At 40.9% G+C, this 26,818-nt stretch overlaps 1 protein-coding gene across 2 annotated transcripts in view; it reads right to left on the bottom strand.

The window, feature by feature from the left end:
- sema6bb (sema domain, transmembrane domain (TM), and cytoplasmic domain, (semaphorin) 6Bb) overlaps positions 1-26,818 on the bottom strand; it is a 190,727-nt gene that overhangs the window by 161,563 nt on the left and 2,346 nt on the right. The window contains exons 2-4 of one of the 2 annotated variants that reach the window (XM_074635872.1): positions 25,020-25,183; positions 24,801-24,914; positions 24,263-24,341 (exon numbers count right to left, since the gene is read on the bottom strand). The gene's annotated coding sequence lies outside the window, so the exon portion shown is untranslated. Of the gene's footprint in view, positions 1-10,148; positions 11,051-24,262; positions 24,342-24,800; positions 24,915-25,019; positions 25,184-26,818 lie in introns of those variants that run through there. The other variant, XM_074635871.1, reaches the window with a different exon arrangement.

Below are 26,818 nucleotides of genomic sequence, written 5' to 3'. Positions count from 1 at the left end.
GGCATCCGGTAGTCGCTTTCAGTCCAAAATGGCGGAAGCGTAGCTTTGCTGCTGGGCGCTAATGTTGAAATGGAACGATCAATTGACTTTCACTTCTTGGCAATACACATTCTTTGGTTGAGTGCATCAGCGCGTCCGCTAGTGTCCTCCCAGAACCTGGTGGACATGTACGGCTGAATTTAACAATACAGACTGATTATTTGTGTAACAATTTAGCCACTAATTCACACTCTGACCAAACACGGTCCAGACATATGCTCGGCTTTGACCGAGTCTTTAAAAGAGCACAGTCACCAACTTAAAACCAGAAGAATGAGTCAAGCGGTGACCACTGCAACCATGGCGGAAGCTGCAGCTGCACTAGTAAACAACTCTGTCAACAGCAGTAACAAACAAAGCCAACGAGAACATTCTCATTTTATTTTTGCAGCTTCTCTGCGACCATTAAACTACAGGATTTGGGCTGGAAGTTCCCCTAAGAAATGAATCAGCTATAAAACAGCAGCAGGGTAATACCAGTCTGGCCCAGAGGGCATGGTTTCTTGAGATTCACGCTGTGCTGATGCGGGAAATGATTCCGGATGTGTGTGACCAGCATCCTCTCCACGCAATGTCTCCCACCGTATACAGCAGTTAAACGGAGTCTTATTAGTTATCTGCTTAGTGATCGTAGCAACCTGGCATGGGAAATAAAAACCGGGGAGGAGGTGTGTGTCTGTGAATGCTATAATAGAAATAAGTGTTTCTATTTTTATCATGTCAGAGGAGAAAAATAATATAATTGCAGTATGGCTGCTGGCGGTGAATATGCTGCTCCAGGCTTTGGGCTTGTGGTGGTTTGTTACTTAGCTGAGAGTGTGTGTTTGTGTGTTTGTCAGTGGTGGAAGAAGTATTCAGATCCTTTACTTTAGTGAAAGTAGAAATGCCACAGTCTAAAAATACTACATTACAAGTCCTGAATTCAAAATGTACTTAAAGTAAAAGTACTTATGCAGAATGGCTCCTTTCAATGTGTTATAATATTATAGAGCATCTTAATTTTGTAGTTTGTCAATGTGGAGCCAATTTTAGATACTGTGTGTACTACTGGGTAAACTAGTAATATAGTACTGCATCATATCATATAAGCATACCGTGTAAAAAGTAGGGCTGTCAATCGATTAAAATGTTTAATCCTGATTAGTCGCAAATTAATCACACATTTTTTATCTGTTCCAAATGTGTCTCAAAGGGAGATTTGTCAAGTATTTAATACTCTTATAAACATCGGAGTGGGCAGATATGCTGCTTTATGCAAATGTATTTATATATTTATTATTGTAAGTCAATTAACAACACAAAACAATGACAAATATTGTCCAGAAACCCTCACAGGTACTGCATTTAGCATTAAAAATATGCTCAAATCGTAACATGGCAAACTGCAGCCCAACAGGCAACAACAGCTGTCAGTGTGTCAGTGTGCTGACTTGACTATGACTTGCCCCAAACTGCATGTGATTATCATTAAGTGGGCATGTGTGTAAAAGGGGAGACTCGTGGGTACCCATAGAACCCATTTTCATTCACATATCTTGAGGTCAGAGGTCAAGGGACCCCTTTGAAAATGGCCATGCCAGTTTGTCCTCCCCAAAATTTTGCTCAAGTTTGGAGCGTTATTTGACCTCCTTCAAGGCAAGCTAGTATCACATGGTTGGTACCAATTGATTAAAGTTTCATACTGTATGATGCCAGTATCTTCACTCTAGCTCTGAAATTGAGCCCGCTACAACCTCCGAAAGATTGAATAGAGACTAGGCGGATGGCAGCCTGTGGGATTTTTAAGAGGTTAATTTAAAATCACAAGATGCGTTGATGGGTTATTATCGCGTTAACTTTGACAGCCCTCGTAAAAAGCAACTATAATCTCAAATAAATGTAGTGCAGTAAAAAGTACAATATGTCCTTCAGAAATGTAGTGGAGTAGAAGTATAAAGTGGCATAAAATGGAAATACTCAAGTAAAGTACCTCAAAACTGTACTTAAATACAGTACTTGAGCAAATGTACTTCTTACTAGTGGTGTTTGTGTATGTCTGTGAATATGCAAGTGTGTGCCTAAATGTGCCAGTGTGTGTATTCATGTATTCCGGGTGGTATATGGGACCGGGCTTGTCCACTCTCTTCCTGACTATGGCCCCTCATTAGTCTCTGCTTTTGTTAACAAACCGGAGGCTCTGCTGACACCGAGACTTCATACGAGTGTGAGCGCCGCAGACAAGACGTTGTGTGTGTGTGTGTGTGTGGGTGTGTGAGATTGAGAGAAAAGAGGGGGGGGAAGCTATATGACCACGGTTTAATGACAAGCAAACAGGCTGTGAAAAGAATTCAGCTCACACACACTGTTTATGTGTCCAGGAAGTAAAAGTTGGTGTCCGTCTCCGTCATGTCTGCCCGTCTTTTCATCCTGTCTCCCACAGTATCGCTCATGACCCGCTGCCAGCAGGATGCAGTTTCGACTCATGGAAATGTCTTTTTCACTGCTGCAGAGAATGGAAGAATCCCCAGCGTCTACCTTATTCAGATATAGGAGAGACTCACACACACACACACGCGAGAGCACACATCCCCCTGTGGAGGTACAATAAGCCTACATGGAATGCCAGTTTTACCAACGGGAAGCATCTTTATTCAACAGCCACTTGGCCTTTGGTGATAGCAGCTGCATTCTTTGTTCCTGTCATACTGTGCCACCTCAGGCTTACACAACATGATATCGTTCCAACTTCTCCAAGACATTCTGTCACAGTTAAAGGGCATAGACAAAAAAAAAATATCGAAATCATAGACTTTTACAAACTCCGAGGAGATACTAGCCTGTGGCTGCCAACGAGAGCAACCATAAGAGAGAGAGAGCGAGAGAGAGAGAGAGAGAGAGAGAGAGAGAGAGAGAGAGAGAGAGAGAGAGAGAGAGAGATTTTTTAAAGAAAAATGAAAGAGCGCTTATTATTGACTATATCGGGCTTCCTTCTTTGAACTCTCTCATCTATTCTGGCTGCCTTGGCATTGCAGTGGATGTAAAAAAAGCCATGAAGCAGACGGAGAGAGATGAGAGTGAAAGGAAGACAGGACTGGAAAAACAAGTGATTAAAAGATAAAAGGGAGAGCGCAGATGATGGGGGGGGGGGCAGCGGTGTGTGATTAAATGGCGGAGATGGTCCCGTTGGGCTATAGCCCTTATTGCATTTTAATGGGGGGCTGGATGATCCTTGACCCTTTGTGAGGCAGTGGTAGCACCTTGGTGCAGATCAAACTGCCAGGCTTGACGAAGCCCCCTGAAAGGCATCTGGGCCTTGAGAATGAGGTGTGTTGTGTGTGTGTGAGGGCTCGCAGGGTCAGAGGCAAACGTGTTTATCCTGCTGCTATGGCAACCCCAGCACTAGCCTTGGGCAAATAACAACAAGAAAAGCTGCATGTGTGAGTGCACAGGAGAATGTGTGAAGAGCGGATTTAAAAAGCCGAGGTGTATGATTTAATGTAAGTCTTCAATTCATACATTTCAAAGAGCTGTCCTCCTCTCTCTCTCTCTCCCCACCCCCCCATCTCTCTCCTCCAGTGTGGCCGGCCTGCCCCTCAATCATCAGGCCCTCCTTTTCACCTTCTCTTTCTCCCAGCTCCACATGCTAAGTGGGAACATTGTTACGGTCAATTTGTCCCATTCAGGGTCCCAGTGGGCAGTGTCCCTGCCCTGACAGCCTGCAGACAGAGACCACACTGCCTGAGAGGCCTTGACATCAAGGTCCAGAGGAGACGGAGAGAGGGAGGAAGGGAAGAAAGCGAAGGACAGGAGTGAGGGGGGAGAAACAGGAGAAGAGAGGTAATGAGGGGAGCGGTGGTATGGAGGCAGAATGTGCGAAGGAAAACAAGCAGGAGGAGGAATGCTGAAGAAAGAATGAAGGAAGAAAAGAAAAGGAGGCTGAGGTGCCAGGTTTAACACCCAGACTCGGCAGCTCAATATTTCCTACCAGTCCGTCAGTCTCAGACCAGACTGATGTAGATGGCGACAGCTCTGCTCCCACAGAGGACGCTGCTAATACATCCGCCTCAGTTTGGCCTAAACCCAGAGAAATACAAGACAGACTGGACAGGCTCAGGAGGGAGGAAAGGAACCACAGGTGTTCACGCACATGCGTTCGGTGCAATACTGAAATGTAATTAGAATCAAATGTATAGCCTTATGACTCATTTTTGCCGAGAAACTTCAGCTAAAGGGACATTGTTCTCAAAAATTGTAAGAAATCGTACTTTCTCACTGACCTCTAGAGGTATGCACTGTTTTCATTGGAAACACTTTCAACCAACAAAAAGGTCCCGATGAAACCTTTTGACAGCGTGCTGATTATCAAGATTAATAGGGGCACTGGTTCTCAAATTAAATTCCATTAATCTTCATTAGAGATGCACCAATCCTGCTTTTTCAGTCCTGATACCGATAGTAATACCTGGGCTTTGGGTATCGGCCGATACGGAGTACCGATCCGATACCAGTGTTTAATTAATAAGTGTTTGCCTCACTGTGTGGAAGTGACTAGCATTACTTATGTGTTTAAGCAACATCAGGCTTGACTTAAACATCGCTTTCTTAACTTTGTGAGACAAAATGTAAATACATAGATATACATTTAATGAATTGTTATTTAGTATTAAAATAATAAAGAGCGCACCAGTAACTTGGTAAACAAAAAATTCAAAATTATCAGGAATTATAATTCAAGTGTAAATCCTTTTGATGCAGCAACAAATTGGTCAAAACTTAAACAGGAAGTAAAATATATCATGTATATTGTATATAAACATAAAACTGAATTGAATAGATCGGCCACATTGTCACCGATAACCGATCCAGTTATTGCATCCACAATCTCCATTGTAGTGGGGTGGAGGGAGAAATCACAGAAACAGATTTCTAAAATCAAAACTATCCGCATTGTTAGATATTGTACCACTCGATGCAGTAAGTGAGAAAGTATGTTTGAACTATGCCTTTTACTCGCATAAAGGCTCTGATCAGACAGAGGGTGTTTTGTAATTGTTTTCAATGAGAGTGAAACGTTGGAGTTTATCCGCTCTGTTCTCCTTGTGTATTTAACAGGAACGCTCTGAACACCTCAAGTTGAAAGAAATTCAACTCAGAGACAGAAAAGCACCCAACATCATTTGTGCTTCCTCTCATTGTGGGGACTTTTGCTGGATACCCAGAGTTATATGACTTTACCAACCGTAGTTACCAAGACCTGAGCAGAAAACAGCAGGAGGCAAATTAGTGCGGTACTTGAGATTTCGGGTAAGTTGTTTTTCATTAATTTAAACTGCATTATTAACTTTTTGGGTCGCGTACAGTTCATGGTTTGTATTAAGGTAATGTTAGCACTCGTTTGGTGGTTGCTGAGCAACAAAATAAAATAAAAAGACCCAGCAAACTGTCTGATCAGGCAACACAAAGGCAGAGCGGTGTGCCTCGTGTTTTCCAAATGTGCTCTGTGTGAACAGGGCCTTAAAGGGCTATTCCAGTAGTTTCGTAATGAACTTTTATAAAAATGGGGAGACTCACAAGAGACACATTAAGAATGATCAAAATCAAATCAGCAGAGGCCAAGATATCCTGACTTTTAGTACCTAGTATGTTTGTTTACACATCACATCACAGCACATCACAGCGTGCAGCACCCAAACTTGGGCTTTGCTGGACGCAGCAAAAAGCCATCATGGCACAGCACAAGCCATTAGAAATAACGTGTTTCAGAGCGCAGTGGTGCCGTTGTCGAGTTGTATTTGAAAGGGCCTTCAGTGAGTGAGAGATGGAGAGAAAAATGGAAAGTACTAAGACAAAGAAATACTCGAGCAGGGGCACAAAAGGAATGAATGAATAAAAAGTGATGATTATTAGTTTTTGCCAAATATTCACACAAGTTCACGCCAGAAGGTCGAATTATTCAGTTTTTCTTTCCTGAGAATTAAAAAATTTTTTTATTTAATATAAAAAAGCTGTTGCCGTGTACTTATTATTTTATTTTCATTCTTTAGAAAATCACCAGAATGCAGGAAACAAAGTCTCTGAAACTCAAGACCATCTTGAGGTCTCAAGGTTGGCAAATATGAACGCAAGCTTTCTGTTAAATCAGAGATAACCCAGATGACATAATCAGGGTTGTTCTTTTAAACTTTAGACAGCTCCCTCCAGAGTCACAGAAGACATTATACAACTGTTTTCACAGGCTGAGCAGTACTCCTCATGATGGATAAAATTACCATGTGCCAAATCGGTGGAACCCAAGAGGGGTTGAAGAAGGTTTTTCTGATAAGAGAACCTCAGTGATATTCCCACTCTCAACCACTCCACCTTAACTTCAATGCTCAAGTTTCTGTGCTATCAGATTCTGTGACTGTAGAACAAAAGCGCAATTTGGCGAGGTTTATGTGGTCTGAACTGGTCTGGCAAAACAAGCTTTGTCTGACTAATTTATGATTTTTTTTTTCTAAGTTAGAGCTGCCCCGAGCACACAGGTGACGCAGCGCCCAGCAGGGTGCAGCGGGGGAGGTGGGAAAGAGGGATTAAGTCATTGTGTAAAACGCACCTGTTATTTTAGCACATAGGGCGCAACACTTGCTCCGAGGCAAAGGGTGCAGAGCGGCTGTTGGCGTCAGAAACCACACAGGGCGCCCATTCAGCCGAGGCTTGACAGCGTTGAATCACACTTGTATAGGGCACAGACGGCCTGACTCACACACACGCACACGCACACAAAGTCCGTACGAGACAGGAAGGCAAACAGACACAATGTGATGAACAATGTGCCTCATGTTTCTCTTTGATAGACAAACTCTGACTCTGTCTTTCTTCTCCTTTCTTAATGACCTGCACACACACACTTACACAAACAATTCTTCAAACTAATTGGCGATTCAAGACTCCGCAGTAAAGACAGCGGGGATCTGTCAAAGGCATGTGTGTACGGTGGGATGTTGCAGATCTCCCCCAAATTAACTAACTTTATAATAAATCACTGGGCACTGCTAGCCAAGGATTAGCCAAGCTCCAGTGAGCAGTTTGTTAAGCTTCGAGGAGAAGCACTGGGGACGGAGAAAACACCGCCAAAAACTGACATCAGCACTGGGACCTTGGAACGGTACAAACCTCCTGCCTGGTTTCCTGGGCACACATTTAGCCTTGTTATCTGAGTTCTACATTGACATAAAATCCTGCTCCTATATTAGGCTTTTACTTGCTTTGCTCCCTGTTGGGGGTTTCTCCACTAATCACTTTAAGTGTTCAGGACATCAGCTCTAACATCAGGTACACCGCTCCTTCGATTGCTTTCCTTATGTTTGCCTTACATGTCTGTGCAATCTTGCCCCCTACTGAGTCATTTCTTTTGGCAGCAGCAAGACTTCCTACAGTCTGGTTATTTATACAATGACTGAGAAAACATTTATCCCTTCCCCCCCCTGCCTGCAGAGAGAAATCCAACTCTTTTGAGCAAGCTTATTATAAAAGCCTTCAACTACAGTAACTTTAATGGCACTATTAGGGGGTTAAATCTGGACTAAATGCTAATCTTTCTGTAGTGGTAACAGACTGTGACTTACAGGAAAATTAACAGCGCAGCAGCCCAGAGGTCTGCCACTTGATCATTTCCCGTTCCCGCCGGATCTTGTTCACAATCTTGCGCTGCACTTGGTGAGAGGTACAGGGCAGTGTTTTGGCAAGAATCTGGCGATATGATACGTATCATGATACAGGGGTTACGATTCAATATATTGCGATACTGTAAGCAAGGCAATATATTTCTAATCTAATTCTAGGAAAACGGTCATACTATAAAGAACACAACACCTTTTTTATGCAATCAGAACAGTGGGCTCTGCATATGCATGAATCACAGTCCCTGTAACATCCAACATAATAGCACTACTTTGAGAGGGCGCATGTCTTTGTAAATGAAATAAAACATTGGCTGAGTTCATCTTTGCATGTTAACTATTAATTAAAAATCAATACAGTGTTTTTGAGAATATCGCAAAACAGAATATCGCGATATTCGATTATTTTCCGATATTTTCTTACACCCCTAGTGAGAGGAATATATAAAAGTTTTATTTCTGGGTAGATTTTCCCTCAAAAATGTTCTAAAAATGACTTGAAGCACCAGCAAGATGATTCTATTCTCAGCCCTCAAAACGTGCCCCTGTACAAATGAAAACTAGATCCGGTGCAATAAGAAGATCAGAGATCGTAACAGACAGGTATTTCCTCTGTTGTCTATTAATTAATTCCCTCTGATAGCACTTCTCTTGTAATTACCGGTGGCGTGATGGGCCTACGAGAGGTTGTCAGCACATGAGAGAAGAGGGCGCCGCCGTCGTGCCAAAGAAGCTGCAACACTCAGATGATTGCGTTTATGATCATTTCTCCTTTCATCTTAACTACCTTCCTTTCACCACCTACCGTATCTCCCCTTGTTTGCAACCGTTGTTTCTGTTAAAACGGAGTCTGGTGCAGTACATCACCCCCTGGTGTAGCTTCTGAGCGGCAGGGAGGAAGGATCTGTGTAACCTGTGGCAGCGACCCTGAGCTGTGGCTGTCAGAGTGGGTGACAGCCCCGAGGAAGGGGAATTAAAGAGGCTCTTGTCCTCCCGGGCTGATTGACACAGTCAGAGCGACAGAAAGGTTAGTGGAGGTGCTGCTATTCCCTTGGCTGCGTCTACCTTTGCACTGGACAAGGAGCACTGTCTCACTTTCTTTAGATGTGTCTTTCACTGTCCTCCTGCTCTTCTCTCCTCTCTCTCACACACACACTAGGGCTCATTATAGGAATGATCTGACCCCTCAGGGACTTCACTTACTTCTCTGTCTCTCTTTCCAGTCCACAAACCTCGCCGATGGACAAAAGGCAGCTGAAAGGAAATTTGAATTTGAAACAGGGGGCCACAACAAAAACACGCAGCTCCCTAATGGAGAAACTTCAGGAGACTTGGAGCCAGCTATTGAGAGTTAGCGGTCCGAGCACACAAAAAAGCACACAAAAATGTGATTCTGACACAATCCAGCCAACTAGCTCAATGTACTGTAAAGATAGCAGCTACTGCAGAGGCAGAGGGGGAGAGGGAGGGATGGCAGAGCCTGAAGGCAAGAGCGTTGGACACCAGGGGCCCAGCGGGTAGGACTGGAGAACATACACAACCGCCAGCAGATAACATACAATCACAAACAACAACAGTGAGAAAGACACAAAAAGAGAGAGGTGCACATTTTTTTCACCAAATCCCCATGGTGCTTCCACAGTTCTGCAACTCACTGGATTTTGAAAATTAGGTTTTTCTAGTCACCCTTTAAATCAATTATAATGTAAAAAAAAAAAAATCCTCCTGACACATGAAGGAAAGTCACAAATCTCTCAAAATAAAACATCCCTCTTGAGGTTTAATTAAAGTGAGTGTACCATAACGTACAGTAACAAAATGATCTTGGTCAATGCACATACATAACTGTCAGACATTTTTCAATCACACAATCTTGAGTCGTGTGTCGATATCTAATCAATCAATCAATAGATGGATGGATGGATGTTGAAGCGCCTCTCTTCAGGCTCCGGACAGCTGCTTGTTTTGTGCGTGGTGGCTGCGAGCTACGCAGTATGAAATTGAGAATTATACAATGAAAGCTACTGTAAATGCCAAAGATGCCAAGGATTACACATCAGCATCATTGTGTATTGTTCTTTCTTTTCTTTTTTTTAACCAATTCTCCCACAACTAAATTTCTTCATATAATCAGATTATATATTTTTTATATATTTACTGTATTGTTATTGTTGTTATTATATATATCTTGTCCTAATTGTTTGTTATAACTAGTCACATTATTTCTTTATATTAATCTTGTCTCTATAGGTGGAGGCTTCAGATAAGCCCAGTGGGGTTTTTTTCTCTTCCTGCACTGTATATTATTAATTTTTGTTATGTTGTATAGTCTTAAATTGTGCAAAACAAATAAACAATAAACAATATCCAAAAAGCATCAAGGCGCGTCAGAGCCTGTGTGGAGCGCACCAACACCATCCACCTCCATCACCCTCCACCACCACACAGGACAGCTCTTGGGTCACTTACCTCTGATAATCGAGGGTGAAGATGCCACTGAGAAAAACGACAATGTGAGTCGATTTTTTGCTGGATACCAAAAAAAAAAAATCCGAGTAGAGTGCTCAGAGGACAGAGGACGTTACCAGATCCCGTTCGGTGCTTTGGAAACTACTCCTCCCTGTCGCACCTGTCTCTTGCAAAAAACTGATCCAGTCCGCCGGCCTGACATCCCTAAGACAACTGTCTCAGGGGGGTTGTGTGTCCGTGCCCCCTTTTGCAACACACACACATCACACACACCATGCACCACCTGTCCCCGGTGCAAAACAGACCCACAAAGAGCTTCTATGTCGCGCAACGACACATGTCTCTGCAGCAGCGGTACTCCCTTCACACACAGAGAAGACAGCCGTCCGAGATCAACCAAGTAATGTGGAAACGCTGGAAGCAGTGACTGATGAAAAAGGAGAATAACCCATCCAGCACTGGCAACCAAACCAGCTGCAACGCTTTTTTTTTTTGTAAATTACATCTGCCGGTGTCTCTGCTCGCCCAGTTCAGTTGTGTTATCAATCTTCAGTCCTCCACAATAGTTGGGTCTATTTCGCTGCTCGCTGCTGCGCACGACTGCTGCTCTGTCATTGCTGCGTCTTTTCTCTTCTCCACCTCGGGTCTCTTTTCTCTCACTGAAAGAAAAAATCCTGTCCCCTCTCTGTCCGCTTTTATGCGCCCCACTTCCACAGCACAGAGCTCGCAAGGTTCAGGATCCAAAGTCCCATTCATCGGTGTTTTTATTAAGGATAGTTGCTGCTGCTCCTCCTCAGGGCTGCTGGGAAGGTGGGAGGACCACTGCGTTTGTCTTCTAGCGGTTGTGTGAGCAGCTACAGCATCTCTACCAGCTCCTGCTCCCCGCTGTCATCCACAAGAGAGACTCCTAAAAGCCTGTTACTGCCAAAACCTGAAGCAGAATTACACAGCATACTGGAATGGAATTGATTAATGGCTAATTGAGGTTTGATTTTACACCTTTAAAGGGACTGTTTGTAACTTTCAGAAATTGCTTGTTAACAGCGTCACCTGTGGCCGTTAAAGGGACTGTTTGTAACTTTTTAAGCCGTATAAATCTAACGGGTCGGGATCCCTCGCGTGTGGCCGGAGTCTGTGCTCCTCTGCCTGCTTGCCTTCACTCACACACCGCGCATTCTCGCTGTCTCGCTCCACCTCTAGACGTGAACGCGCGCTCACTACACACTGCAGAAGAGTTAGTTTAGCTCTGAGAATATCTAGTGAATGTACAGTGGACATTTGTGCAGAAATAAATGCTGAAGCTCCTCCAGACCAACAGAGGTTTTCCGTGTTTTGTGAAGTGACGGGGCTCCGCAGCGAGAAACGTTATCGTCTCCTGACTGGATGCCGGTGTCTCCCTGCGGGCGCAGGCGGGAGACGATAACGTTTCTCTTCCCGCTCCAGCCCCTGCATCTACCCGCTTTTCGGGGCTGAAGCAGGAAAAGCCAACACTAGGATCAGCATTGATTCATGGAGAGACCTTCGTCTGGTCAGCTAACATTACTGTTACTGAACATAAGTCAACGAAAGTCAGCGTCAGGGTCGCGCTTGCTCGCTCTAAATGGACATAAACGAGCATCCCTCAACACAGTGAGGCGACACACGTCAGCTAAAACCACAATATCACTCTATATTTCAGCTGCTTGGCAGTAATGTTAGCTGACCAGACGAAGGTCTCTCCATGAATCACTGCTGATCCTAGTGTTGGCTTTTCCTGCCTCAGCCTCCGGGGTTGAAGCAGGAAGAGAAACGCTATCGTCTCCCGACCACAGCCGGAGGAAGACACCGGCACCCGGTCGGTGACAATAACATTTCTCGCTGCGGAGCCCTGTCACTTCACAAGACGTGGGAAACCTCTGTTAATCTGGAGGAGCTGCAGCATTTATTTCTGCACAAACGTCCACTGTACATTCACTAGATATTCTCAGAGCTACGAAGTCTTCTGCAGTGTGGAGTGAGCGCGCATGAACGTGAGGTGGAGCGAGAACGCGCGCGTTGTGTGAGTGAAGACAGGCAGCGGAGCGGTCTGAACAGCACATTTGCGAGCGCGCGTGGGATCCCGACCCGGTAGATTTTTACGTGTAAAAAGTTACAAACAGTCCCTTTAAATCCCAAAAAAATACTCAAAGTCAAGCCACTCATCGCGGATGAAAGTTGCTTCTTGTTTGTTGACACCATTCATTGGTGGCAAGATGAATTAAGAAATTAATTTATCTTGTTAGACACGAGGTCAAAAACACACCGGGGGCACATACCAGAGAGAGAGAGAGAGAGAGAGAGAGAGAGAGAGAGAGAGAGAGAGGGGACAGTTTGTGGTTAAACTTTATTCTAAGAAATCTTTATACCAAAAGTACAAACATCAGCAGTTTGGAAAAGGTCTTAAACTGTGCTGACGTTGAAGCAAAACCACACAGATGATTCGAATCAGTTTCCCGATAAAAGTGTTTTTGTTGTTGGGATTTCTGAATTCCTGGATAGTTGTTACGCAATGTGGAAAGTACAGGAGTTGCACCGAAATCTGTGACTACAGAGAGCCAGTGTTTGTTGACGTTGTCAGAAATGGCGGAGGCCACGGTTCATAATAAGTTAATATATTGTCATTTTAGTCGTATATTGTTTTTCTTCGTAATTTTATAATAGGTATGAGGAAAATGTTGCTATACCCACTTGCTAGCTTGCTAAATTGTTAGCCTCTGTGGCTTCTCCAACAGTAACGTTAATATTATGGTTGCTTAGCAGCGGTGTTCTCACGACTCAACCACTTGAACGCCAAGCATATTGTGTACACAACTTCCCATGTTGTAAACACAAGCTCACGAGTTTCATTTGAAGGCACCGATAGCTACAGTGGGGTCACATTTACTGACGACAGCCGTCAGAAATGGTGACTTTATGTGTTGCCGGCTCTCTGCGGTCACAGATTTAAGTGGTCACAGATTTCGGTGTAACACCGGAAAGCAGGTGGATCCAAATTAGCCGATGTGATGATACATTTTGATGAAGCTCAAGAGATACCAGTTTCAAAACATTATGTGTTTTTGCTTCTATGCTCGATTAACACGCTAATTTACAGTATTTCTCAACTGTGAAGCTCCTCAGAGTGGACAATAACAATAATATTAACTGGAAAATTCAAGCATCGCTTAGTGAGCAGGGTAGAGAAATGTGCCTATTTGCACGTATTTTCATTATTTGATATATGATTCAGCATAAATAGGCCTGTTTTATGGGACACACTTAAAGAACAATTTGTTTTAATTACCATTCCTGACTCAGTGAACTTAAAAACTGTTTTTCGCAGCAGTCTCCATCCTTGAGTTTAACATCTTTCTGTGTCTCCTCATTGAGCCTAAATTAACACAACAGAGGAATAATTTAGTCCCATTAAAATTAAATCTCAATAAGCCTCCAGCCAAACGTAATTGTTGCTTTATCACACTTTGGGGTCTGTGTTTGAACACTCAATGTCTTCACACTTTCCCCCAAATGGGAATCTAAATGGCCTGTAGTGGAACTACATGTCAACATGACCACATAGAAAAGCATTTAGAGCGCTGTCAATGGATAATGCTGCATGGTGCTGTGTTAAAAGGAGTTAAGACCTACTGGACCTTGCCATGAAATTGCAAGGAGCCAAAGCCACTTTTAAGCTTTGATCTATGAATAATTAATTTGCTGAAATAATGACTTATAGGCTTGAGGGCTCATGTGTGTCGCTCACTCTCTTTACCATCTTAATAAAGCTGCTGGCAGCAATCTGACAGTCTTTTTGATACAATCTGCTAATCAGCGGCGCCAAATCAGATGACTCAATTTACGATTTGGGAGAAATATGCAAAACAGTCCCCTGCTATCACTGAATATAATTTACCCTAAGGTTATCTGAAGATTGAATCCAAAAACATATTATTGAATAAGACGTTGTAACTTCGTGTACATTATATAAGAAATAGTTTTAAAATAAGCACTTCCTTCAATGCCAGAAGGCTTTAGAAAAGGCTTTCTCTTGGCATATTGTGGTTATTGTTATGCACGTTCCTTTGTAGAGCTGATAATATGGCCTACTGTTGTCTGACATTGATATTATTGTAGGACATTGTTTTGGTTCGCTTGTTATTTGCTGTTTTGTTTTCCATCTTATCTTCATTTACACAGCCAAAAAATGTGCCTGCACCAGCACTGTAATGCTTATTAACATTATTCATCCTGCTTACGTTATCATCCCATGCTGACTGTGACTTTGTAGCATCCGCAATTAAAACTTAAAAAGAAAGTTCCCTTTGTCCAGAGGAGAATTGAGCCGACTGTGGTTTACAACAGAGTAAAGTAGTTTCACTAACAGTGGAGTAATGATGTGTTGTCCCTATACTTGATTTCTGTCCCTCTATTGCTTTCACATACAAACCAGCATGTTTATGTGTGTACAAGAATATAAACCGAGGTGTTCTGTCTCTTCATAGCATGCAGCCACTAAGGACAAGATAGTGGCTCATTTTGTCCTACTTAAGTAGGACAAAATGAGCCAATCAATACACTCTATGAAATGTGTCCATTCTTTTCAGAGGGATTTAGAGAAAAAGAGGAGTTTCCTGTATGTGTCTCAGAGTTCACGAGTTGTGACGTCTTTATTGATGTCAGAAATGACGGAGGCCATGGAAGTTAATTTTGCCGTGCATATTAAGTTACAGTTAAGCACTGCACTGTTACTCCTCCCCAAAAAACGAACCAAGCATTGCTACTCAAGTACTATAGTCAAAACCATAGACCACATAAGAAGTGGACGTAGTCACCATGACATCATCCATTGATTTGTGGACTACGGTTTTGAAGTTCGGCATTTTGGCTGTCGCCATCTGTTTTTTTGCAACCAGAAGTGACACGTGGGGGTGGAGCTAAGCACAACCGAACGCTGAACAAGACATTTTCAGATGACCAAAAAGGTTATAATTAATTTTCATGAAAAAACACTGTGAAAGGGTTAAAGTTCTAAGACGAAAACAGTGACCCGTCAATCACGAGGTAGCCACGCCCTAAAGCATCCCCTGCTTTATAATGTGTATATGACTCTAAATGGGACCATAATATACTAAATGAACATCATGCTGTATTGAAGAAGACTTGAAACTAGCGACTGAGACCATAAACTCATGTTTACAATGTTTACTGAGGTAATAAATCAAGTGAGAAGTAGGCTCATTTTTTCATAGACTTCTATAGAATCAGACTTCTTTTAGCAACCAGAGGAGTCGCCCCCTGCTGGCTGTTAGAAAGAATACAAATTTAAGGCCCTCCAGCATTGGCTTCACTTTTCAGACCCGGAGGTTGCCGCCTAACTTTAAGCGATACTATGTGACATTAGCTGAAAAGCAGCCACTTTGGCCACAAGTGACAGTTATGCAATAAAGGTAAATTCAGTCAACGGTAGCACAAGAAGATAAAAGTTATCAAATCACTGAAATTACACAGTAATGTCCATTAATACAGCAACATCTATACGTTTTCTAAGCCATCATTAGCTACCCATTATACCAGACCAAGGTTGTATCGGCGAAACCCAAAGTGTGTTAAATTGAGCAAGAATGTGTTTTATCGCTTCTGAATTAAACTTTTAATTTCTCAGAGGAAAAATGTGTATTTCTTCTTTCAAAAGTTATAGGTTACATAGTTTAGTTTAGGTACAATTTTTAGGCAATTGTTCTTAACTTGAGTATTTCCATGTTATGTTATTTTATCATTCTACTCTACACTTAAGGAGAAATATTCTATTTTTTACTGACAATAATTATTTGAGAGACATAGTTACTACTTTGCAAATTCATATTTTGCATACATATGATACGCTATTAAAATACAAAGTTTTGCATGTTGTTAAAAGCTCCACCTCAACCTGCTGCAGTACAACATTAAAAGTATGCTAACTACCATGTTTATGCATCAGCTCTAAAAACCCACTGTACATTACTTGCCTAGCATCAAACAACACACAGACACAGTTAGCGATTAGCTGGTGAACATAGTTTCGCATTTAGCTTTAGCATTTAGCAGCTAAATAGCCAGATATATCCGTCAGGAGCTGGTGGAGACCAAAAACAGAGCTAAAAGGAGAGTGAATATTGGATTACATTTGACAGGTGGACAGAAACACGACTCCAAATAAATGCTAACTTGCTCCTTTTCTGCCTGATGTGTACATTTTGACATGGTTGTATGTATTGCTGCCTTCTCCGAATGTATGCAGGAAGGGAGGGAGGAATCCTCCACAATGACTCAGTGTACTGTAGCTGCTGCTGCTGACAGCACTCTATTAAACAGCTCTCCAAAAGTTTTTCTTTTAATCCCCAGATTAGCGTTATTATTCTGTTTCCAGCTACTTTGCATAGAAATGATTCAGGACACAGGAACTTTGAGCCATGTTCAACAAAAGAACTTGAACCATGCCATCTCCTGTCAAAGTCTGTGTGCTGACAATAAATGAATATTTGTTTTGTTCATCCGTTTCCTTTCATCCCACTCGCTGTGTAGTAGACCTGAGGCAGATAAAAAGGAGAGGAGCTGCCACGAGAAAGCGAGAAAGCTGAGCAAAAAACAGTAACCTTTCATGGAGAATGCACTTTTTTTAATCTTTCAATAACATGGGGAAAAGAGGGCAGCACAGTTGTCCTACCCCCTGCTGCACAGTGAAGAAAGCAGTGTGTGCTATAAGCATTAAGAGGGGATATGCTGATGTCAAAGTTAGAAGAACTCTATACAGCAAGGGCTTTTGTCTGCTAACTTCCAATTCAGCAGCAATATGACTGCAAAATAAAGATGCCTCAGTCTCCAGTGTGACCCTTTTCCATCCCACCAAAGTAATCACATGGTTCACCAAGCTGCGAACAAAGACGCTCAGACTGCGTGCCGGGCTCATGTGATCAGACGCAGTGACTTCACGAGCTCGGCAGTCACTCTGACGACTCAACTTAGCCAATGGAGCGCAGCCATTTAATAAGCCTTTCAGACTATGACAAATTCATTAGCATTAACAAAACATATAAAATATTTGAAGCGCTGAACAAATCGATTCGAAATGACTTCTAATAAAAGTAAGAACATTATCATCACGGTCTGCGACATAAAGGTCTTTATCAACCAGTAGAGGAAGAAGAGCTCAGATCTCTCACTTAAGTAAAAGTAGCAATACCACAGTGTAAAAATACTCAGTTACAAGTAAAAGTAAAAGTAGCAGCAAAGTAAAAGTACTCATTATTCAGAATGGCTCATTTCAGAATAACATATATTACTGGATTATAATTATAGATGCATTAATGTGTTAATTAATGTTGCAGCTGGTAAAAGTGGGGCTAATTTTAATTACTTTATATACTGCTGGGTAGCTTAACCTACTGTATAATAATATACCATCATTTATTACTTGATTTTAAATTTTGTATTAATAATTGTAAGTAACTAGTAACTTAAGCTTTAAAATAGGGCTGTCAAAGTTAATGCAATAATAACGCATTATTGCAAATTCGTTTTAACACCACTAATTTCTTTAATGCATTAATGCAACTTGCGATTTTTAGCTTGTAGCGGGCTCAGTTTTAAAGGTCGAGTAAAATATTGGCATCATATGAAACTAGAAAACCTAAAGAATCCATTGGTACCAACCATGTCATACTAGCTTGTCGTGAAGGAGAATAAATAACTCTCCAAACTTATGCTAAATTTTGGCGAAAAAAATCTGTCATGGCCATTTTCAAAGGGGTCCCTTGACCTCTGACCTCAAGATATGTGAGTGAAAATGTGTTCCACAGGTACCCACGAGTCTCCCCTTTACAGACATGCCCACTTTATGATAATCACATGCTGTTTCGGGCAAGTCATAGTCAAGTCAGCACACTGACACACTGACAGCTGATGTTGCCTGTTGGGCTGCAGTTTGCCATGTTATGATTTGTGCATATGTTTTTATGCTAAATGCAGTACCTGTGAGGGTTTCTGGACAATATTTGTCATTGTTTTGTGTTGTTAATTGATTTACAATAATATATATATACATACATTTGCATAAAGCAGCATATTTGCCCACTCCCTTGTTGATAAGAGTATTAAATACTTGACAAATCTCCCTTTAAGGTACATTTTGAACCGATAGCATGTGATTAATTTGCGATTAATCGCGATTAAATATTTTAATCGATTGACAGCCCTACTTTAAAATAAATGTACCATAAAATGGAAATACTCAAGTAAAGTACAAGTACCTCAAAATGTTCTTGTACACCACTGCCATTAACGCAAGGACAAACATTAAAAAGCAAGTTTGACCTGACACAATCTAACGCAAAATTTAAACAAAATTCAGTTTGTTAGTATGGTGGAGAAGAAAAAATACAATAGTTGAATTACTTGACCGAGGTACTGTGTTTTCTTCTCTCAATTTTATAGCTTTAACTTGAAATGTTGATTATCGTTGTTGTTGTACACTAAGAATAAGAATACCAAGTGTGTGATAAAGTTATCAAAAAATGCCAGAAATACCAATAACACTGGTAATGCCTAGAGCAGCATTTACAGTGAGAATCTGTTTCAAGAGAAAAATAGAGAAAATGGCCTTGAAAGTGACAGCCCCCAGTGTGGGATTCTGCTCCTCTATTCATACAGAACATCAAGGCACTGAACTCAATTTTGAATTGTTCCTCCTCTCAGCGTGACATGTAAACAGTAAAGTAAAAAGGTTTGAATAAAGCTTTGTTTGGATGTGAATGAGAACGACAACAAGTCTGCTTTCATAAAATATGGATGTTTGTTCATCTCCTCTATGAGAAAAAAAACTCAATTTTAGATTAACTCATGTTTATCCAACTTATTCTCCTTTTTCCACTGTTATTTGTTAGTCTGTGGCACTGCACTCATCTAAAGATGACTTTGTAATTAATAATCAAAAGTCAATTTTAAGATCTGATTGCTCATACGAATTAAACAGTCTAAATATGAAATAATTTACAGTCAGTGTGTAAACAGACTTGATCAGCTCGTTGTAAATTAGTTGGGAGCAATCTCGGTGACTTTATTATTACTGAGCGGTGCTGCAGAGGCAGCCATCAATCTGCCATTGTGAATGTGGTGCAGAGATGACAAGGTAGAGGAAATGAGATGGGAGATGGAGTTGGAAGGGAGGGCAGAGAGAGGAGAGAAGGCAAGCACACTTTACTATGAAGAGATTTCAAGAGAATAATAGTGGAGGAAATAGTGGAAAAGGGATAAAAGAAGCCCAAAAAAGAGGCTCAATACTAAAGAGATATCTTTCATACACTGAGAGGAGAGAGGAAAACAAGCAAAGCTTGGATACTCCATGTATGGTGGAAAAGCATGCACTTTGCCTCACCCCTCCAAGTCACAACAGATAGCAACGCATCAGGCCTTCTGTTTGGGGAAGGGTCACAGTAATGTGCCATTGCTGTCAAAACTCATACAATCACAACACTAAAGTACCATAAATATTTCAGAGGCAGTCGGCTCTTTCCATGTTCCCTCTCCACCTCCACTGTGGCAGCTGACCCGTTGTCAGGGCTCTGGGGTGAAATAAGCTCTCCAAAATAAACAGGGGAGACCCTGAAAAATAGAAAGGCAGCCGCTGCTATTCAAAAAGCGATGGAAAGTCATAAAACACAGAGGGAGGAGATGCATTCTCTGTGGAAGCAAAGTTGAGACTACCTGTTGGCTGTGGCAAGACACTCAGCTCTGTTATTTGTTGCTTTCATTTTGTATGTTGCATGCAGTGACCTGGCATTTCTCATGTTCTCTGACCACGGCTATACAAATCTTTTAGATTATGTGTTTTTAAGGTCTGCTAGAGGTCTCCCACAAATCACTTTTCCAATATCCTTTAAGCCGAAGGCATAACAGTCATAAAATGTCTGTAGCCAGTTAAGTTTTCCTCGCAGGGCAATTTCACTCGTAAGATTAAAGACTGTTGCTCTTGCAAAAAAGTTTAATGCAAAAAGTTAATGACTTTTTATGAGCTGTCATTTTGGGATTCCACTAACATACTCTCTTCCAACGTTTAGTTCTCAAACACTCTGATGCACATAACTAGTTAAGTTGGTATATTTTCCTTGAGGATGGACAGATAAACCTAAAATCCAAGGTTGTGTCCAAAATTAGCTGACTCAAGAAAATCAATAGATATTTAAAAATTGTACAATTAAAAAAACATGACCTTGATGCAGGTCTACAGTATGAAGGTATGATAGCATAGCATAAATACTTGAAACAGTGGCAAACCGCTTACAAGGTAACAAAACCCACCAGCACCTCCGAAGCTCACTAATTAAAACGTTACACCAGTACAAAAAGTGTAAAAACATTTATTTTACTGTTTTTCAGGGCCTTGTGTGCCAGACTATTTCTTGGCTGGGACCAGCAACTTCCTGAAGTCTCCGCTGGTTGGCTGGCAAGACATAAGTCTGGCACGTAACCCCTCCTATAAAACAGTAAATAAGATATAAGGTGTTAGTTAGTGAGCTTTAGAGGCGCTGATAGGTGGGTTTTGTTACTGTTTGACAGAGAGCCAGGCTAGATCTTTCCCCCTGTTTCAAGTCTTTATGCTAAGCTAAGCTAACTGCTCCATGTACATATTTAACGTACATATGTGAGAGGGCAATCTATCTTCTCATTTAACTCTCAGCAAGAAAAGCCAAAAAGCATATTTTCCAAGATGTCAAACTACTGCTGTAAACTAGCCTCAAGCAGTTTCAGATCATGATGTTCTCCTATTGGATAAATGTTAATAATGAATACTGTGCTTACCAGCATGAGACTCAAGGTCAACCTCCTGTCTCTTTATTATTTCAACATGACGGAGGAGTTCTCACACACAACCGGTACATTACCCTAGCCTCGGTTATGCCTTATTAATATGTTATTGGGCAGAATATAGTAAGGGCAAAGGTCCATATCAAGTTTCAACCTGCAGATGATTTGTAGCCGTGTTGTATGTTACTGATACCTCATGTTGCAAGCCTCCGGAAATTTGTTGCAGGATGTTGGGAATAAGATTCCCATCAACGGTGTAGTTCAGATGAAAGCAAGAAGATCTGGTCAGCTATTAATGGATGGAAGCTAATTTCTACAGTTTCAGGCCGCTGATAATGAAGAGCAGAAGGTGAAACGGGAGGGAAGACGAAGGCTGAGCCAAAGAAAAATGCTTGTGATGTGATCTCAGCACACCTGAGACTTGGGTGGATTGATAGTAAACATGAAAGAAAGCAAATGGATTTCATTACAGCGTAATTGCACTGCTCCTTTCATTGCTTAGCAAAGACCACGTCCTTTTCTAAAGTGCGCTTTGATGATGATGGATATCTTATTGAAACAATTAATCCTACACGCGAGACGACTCAAAGACTCAAAGTGCACCTGGGATTTTAACATCTTAAAGTTTTGTTTTTTATGCTGATCTCTTTATCATTTGTTGCTTTGTTGTGGTTTGTGTGGTTGTGTGCTGGTTTTTATATGGGGATTTGGGGACTATATCAATGGCTACTGTATTGGATGTATACAAATCTGTGTGCTGCTTTACCGCATTGCATATGTTGTCAAATCTAAGGTATTGCATTTACTCATTTTGCACTATTTATTGGTGCTATTCGTTGCTCTGTATACAACAGTTTTCTTTTCTGTTATGAAGGCCTCTGAAAGTAGGCACTTCTATTTACTGTGGAAAAGGCACAAAATATCTTAAAAATAAATCTATACAAATAAGACTGGGTTCTGCTCTCACATCCATAAAAATCTGGTCAAATTGCGAATTTATTGCTGTTATCATGAAAGGTATGTCTTCAGGCAGGAAAAGGGAGAGAGAGAGGGGGAGAGTGGAGCGATCATTTTACTCCAAGGGATGGGTGATTTCCCTGTTATCTACTAATCTTCAATTACTCAATATCCAGAACAATTTTGGCCTCAATCAAGTGATCCAGTGAAGCAGAGTTAAGAGTTAAGCGGGAACAGATGAGAGCCTTCGGGGCGCATGATGCCAACTCTTCTGCAGTAGAGCGCGGTGGCACTGGTGTGCATTTGTGTGTTTTAGTTAAAGGAACAGTGTGTAGCATTTAAGGGGGATCTATTGGCAGAAATGGAATAAGTATGTTTTCTTTACAGTATAATCACCTGAATATAAGAATTGTTGTTTTCGTTACCTCAGAATGAACCGTTTACATACGGAGCGGGTCCTCGTCACAGCCATGTTTCTACAGTAGCCCAGAATGGACAAACCAAAACACTGGCAAAACACCGCATATTTACACTTTGCAAACAAATGGCAGCAGCGTGCTGAGGTATCTGCACTGAGCGTTGCACGTTTGGTGTTTTTTTCTAGTCGCTGTGAGTTTAAAAATATTCAACTTTGGGTAAAACGCTGCGCTTGACACCGTCACTTTTTTATCCATCTCAATGGAGGAGGCGGGAGACAAATACCACAACGACCAAACGTCACATCCTACATGTCGGCTACAAATGCTGAACAACAACAATGTCCTCTCTCCCTACGTGCTTCAGCCTTCCATTCATCCAGAGCAAGTACTCGACCTTGTGCCAACATCTTTACTTCTGTGGATATTCCGTATCATAGCAACCAAGACGCAAGCAAAACACCTCAGCTGAATAAAAACGCTACGCCTCATTGACCTTCAGTGTTCTGCATTTAACAATAAACAAGTAGTTAATTAGTATCTTTATCATTTAAAAAGCAACAATATACCTAATAGCTTAACAATCAAGCTTATTTATACAGCACTAAAATCAGGATAAATTAAGCAATTTGTAAAAAAAAAAAAAAAAGCAGGGGAAATTCTTCCAGTGTTCCAGCCCTAATAACTAACCTACGTTTAGAAACTACTTAAATCTTCGTCAGGTCAGAATGTGTGTTTTAGTAACAGGCATAAAATGCAGAGGTTGAAATTGCATGGTCATTTATAAACATATCACACAATACGAGGGAAAGGAGCCACACAGCTGTGGTCAAGACGAAACACCCATGTTTCCCACAGTCATGCTATTTTCTCTCACCCTGACCCGTTAACTCTCACGCCCTCAGTCTGGTGTTACATCATAAACTGTTCCCAGTGCAGCCTGGATCTTAAACATGGCCAAAACAAAGCTACAACAGGTCCTATTCAATGAATTAGTGATAGCAACATTAAGAGGTAATCTGTTTCCTTGGTGCAGGCGTTTGGAAAAATACAAACGGAAAACATAATGAAAACTGCAGCGGCTTGAATAATGAAAATCCTCTCTGAATGAAGAGGGAGAGTTAATGGAGCTCTAGTGGTGATGATACACAGCATCCAGCAGGGGAAGTCTCTGCACCGGCTTTACAATGATAAAGTGCACAGTATTATATGCGAATGCCACTCGAAGAATAAAGGTAATGTGAACATCACATCCCTGACTATGTGATAAGTACATTAATGAATGCAGCTATTGTTACAGTCTGTCCTCCTTTTCCAACCATGCCTCATTTTTCCTGGAGATTTTTTTAATCTTTAATTCTTTAATATTTAATACAAAATAGACTCTGGAGTTGTAGTGCACCTGCATTAAAAAAAAGATCTTAAGGATGTAAATGTGAATGAGTCTAGCTCAGTGTGGGTGAGGCTACAGAAAAAAAGTTTAAGTTGACTCAATGGGTAAAGACTGCCCTCTCAGGGTTTACTATGTCAATTGCAGTTAACATGGTTGCCTGACTCTCAGCACAGCTCAGCCAACTGGCTGAGTACACAGTATAAGGAAGGGTAGAGAGAGGCCACACATTGGCATCCAGCATCACATGTGATTCACCAGAAATAAGTATTTAATGTTGGTTTCTATGCATATTTAATAAATGGTTTATAACACACTATAATGTAATTGTAAGCAAATATATGGACATTTTAAGTGTTTCTTAATTTATTTGTCAACAACTTGTCATATGAAGCATCCATAACTGGAGTATAAATACCAACTGAATGTTATTGCATGATCAATAAATTAGTAAAATAGTTTATAAATGAGTAAAAGTTTCACAAATGATTCTTAACTGAAGGTCCACTTACTACATTTCTTCTGGAGCTTTCTTGTAGCATCTCGTTGCATCTTATGACCTTCATCAGCGTATGGCTTTGACACATTAACCTGGAGAGTGACAAAGAAGAATTTATGAATAAATAGATAAATAAATAAATAAACTCATATTTCATATATTACATATATTTAATACATACATCTTATAAATATAATAAATGTATATGTTATGTCCGATATTCACATAAAACATAAAGACATATTTCTATATTCTACTGTCTCTTATCCATTAACTGTTTATGCACAAGTTATGGAGGCTTCAAAGGAGGAATTATAATTCTTGACAAATACATTAATAAACACTTAAAATGTCCTTATATCTGCTTACAACTACACATAGTGTGATGTAAAACATGTATTAGGTGTTTGCTGCTGATAAATACTAAATAGAGGAGGGTTCAAATTATAACATTACACATATTTTAAAAGGGAAACTTAAGCTTGAAGGTTCATTATTGACCTTGGAAATAATAGTTTGATCAAAAAGATCTGTGGTCATGGTCCACTTACTGGAATTTCTGGAGTATCAACCATATACTGACATGACTGGTATGTCCTTTTCAGGTCACGTGACAAGAGCTGAATCATCTCCCTGATGACTGAGCAAAAATCCATCCACTGATCCTGAAAATGTCCAATAAGTGGATCTTGTCAGAGATTATTTTTATCAAAAAGTAAAAGTAGTTCTGTAAGATTTTTGTTTTTTTTAATTGCAACTCAATTAATTACCTGGCTGGTTGCAGCTCAGTGGGTAGAGCAGGTCGTCCTTTAACCACAAGGCTGGGAGTTCGATCCCCAGCTTCTTCTGTCAGCATGTCGAGGTGTCCTTGAGAAAGACACTGAACCCCAAGTTGCTCCCCGGACGCTTCACAGCTGCTCACTGTTCCTAAATCCTTAGGATGGGTTAAATACAGAGGTCAGATTTCATGTACTGTATGTACCTGTATGTATATGACAATTCTAATAAAGTTTAAGTCGACCTGTATATCAGGTGTGGACTTAAAGGGATAGTTTGGGTGTTTTGAAGTGTTGTTGTATGAGGTACTTATCCATAGTAGGTGTATTACTTACAGTAGATGGCGGTTGGCACGCCCCCAGCTTGGAGAAACAGACTGGAGTACCGACACCAGAGCAAAGCAATACAGTGCTGTGGACGGGGACGGAAGAAAAATGTATTTTTGGCACTTAAAAGAAAGGCTCCCCTAAAAAAATGTATATCCATTGAAGTGTACGCTATATTTAGAATATTTTCACCGCTTTATCTCACCGTCAGACAGCCTTTTCCTTCTCCTTTCCGACGGGGAACTGAACTGAAAGTGAAATTCATCTATGCTCTCTCCAAAGTCAGCAGGCTCAGATGACAAAAACATTATACTGTAGATATGTTTCACTTTACGTTCAGTTTGCCATCAGAAAATATTCTAAATATAGCGTACACTTAAACAGATATACATTTTTTTAGTTGAGCCTTTGTTTTAGGTGGCTAAAATACATTGTTCTGCCATCCCCGTCCACAACAGCACATTGCTTTAATCCGGTGCTGGTGCTCCTGTGTGTTTCTCCAAGCTGGGGGCGTACCGACTGTCATCTACTGAAAGTATCACTCCTACTATGGATAAGTACCTCATACAACCCCACTTCAACACACCCAAACGAAGTTACCTAGAATTATAAAGTACAGCAAGATAGATATACTCAAGTACTTCAAAATTGTACTTAAGTACAACATTAAAGCCTACTTAGTTACTAATACCACAACTTCCTAGAACTCACAGGCTACTGAATTCATCCATCTTTATATACAGTCTATGGATTTATCATATTGTGAATGAGTCAGACAATGCAAATTCAGAGGATATCTTGTAAAATATGGACCAATCAGCAAGGCAGGTTCATAGTTCAACAATAAAAACATAAAATGAAAATATCAGATTTGTTAATTGTGTAGGAATTTAGATTTTTATATGAATTATTTATTAACATGCTTTTTGACCAGATGTGACAGTAACTTCCTTGCTGTGATGTAGCTACTTCAAAACACCCAAACTATCCCTTTAAAAACAGCCAGCTCTCTTTTAAACCTCACGTTGAAACACCTGTGAAGAAGCTAAATTTAAAACTAGGATTTTATTATCGGAACAAGGCTTGTTTTTCTATTGAAGCTAGGAAGCGAGTGGTTACTTCTACATTTTTACCTTTGCTAGATTATGGGGATCTGCTTTATATGAATGCATATGCATTTATTTTGCATTTGTTTTATGTTGTGGCGTCTGAATGCTGCTGTCTTGGCCAGGTCTCTCTTGTAAATGAGATTCTTAATCTCAATGAGTACTACCTGGTTAAATAAAGGTTAAATTAAAAGAAAAGAAAAAAACCTTGGCCACATGAATGTGTTGCATCATGAATTTGGCCAATACCAGAGGTAACTGGAAATATTCAGATCATTTAGTGATAAGCTAAAGTAGAAATACCAATTTACTGAAATAACATGGCTACATGTAATATGGCTACAATACAGTTCAAAGTGT

This window comes from Sebastes fasciatus, chromosome 5 (genome assembly GCF_043250625.1).
Source record: "Sebastes fasciatus isolate fSebFas1 chromosome 5, fSebFas1.pri, whole genome shotgun sequence".
NCBI lineage: Eukaryota > Metazoa > Chordata > Actinopteri > Perciformes > Sebastidae > Sebastes > Sebastes fasciatus.
The sequence above is the reverse complement of the archived record's forward strand: the minus strand, read 5'-3'. Positions and strand labels throughout refer to the sequence as shown.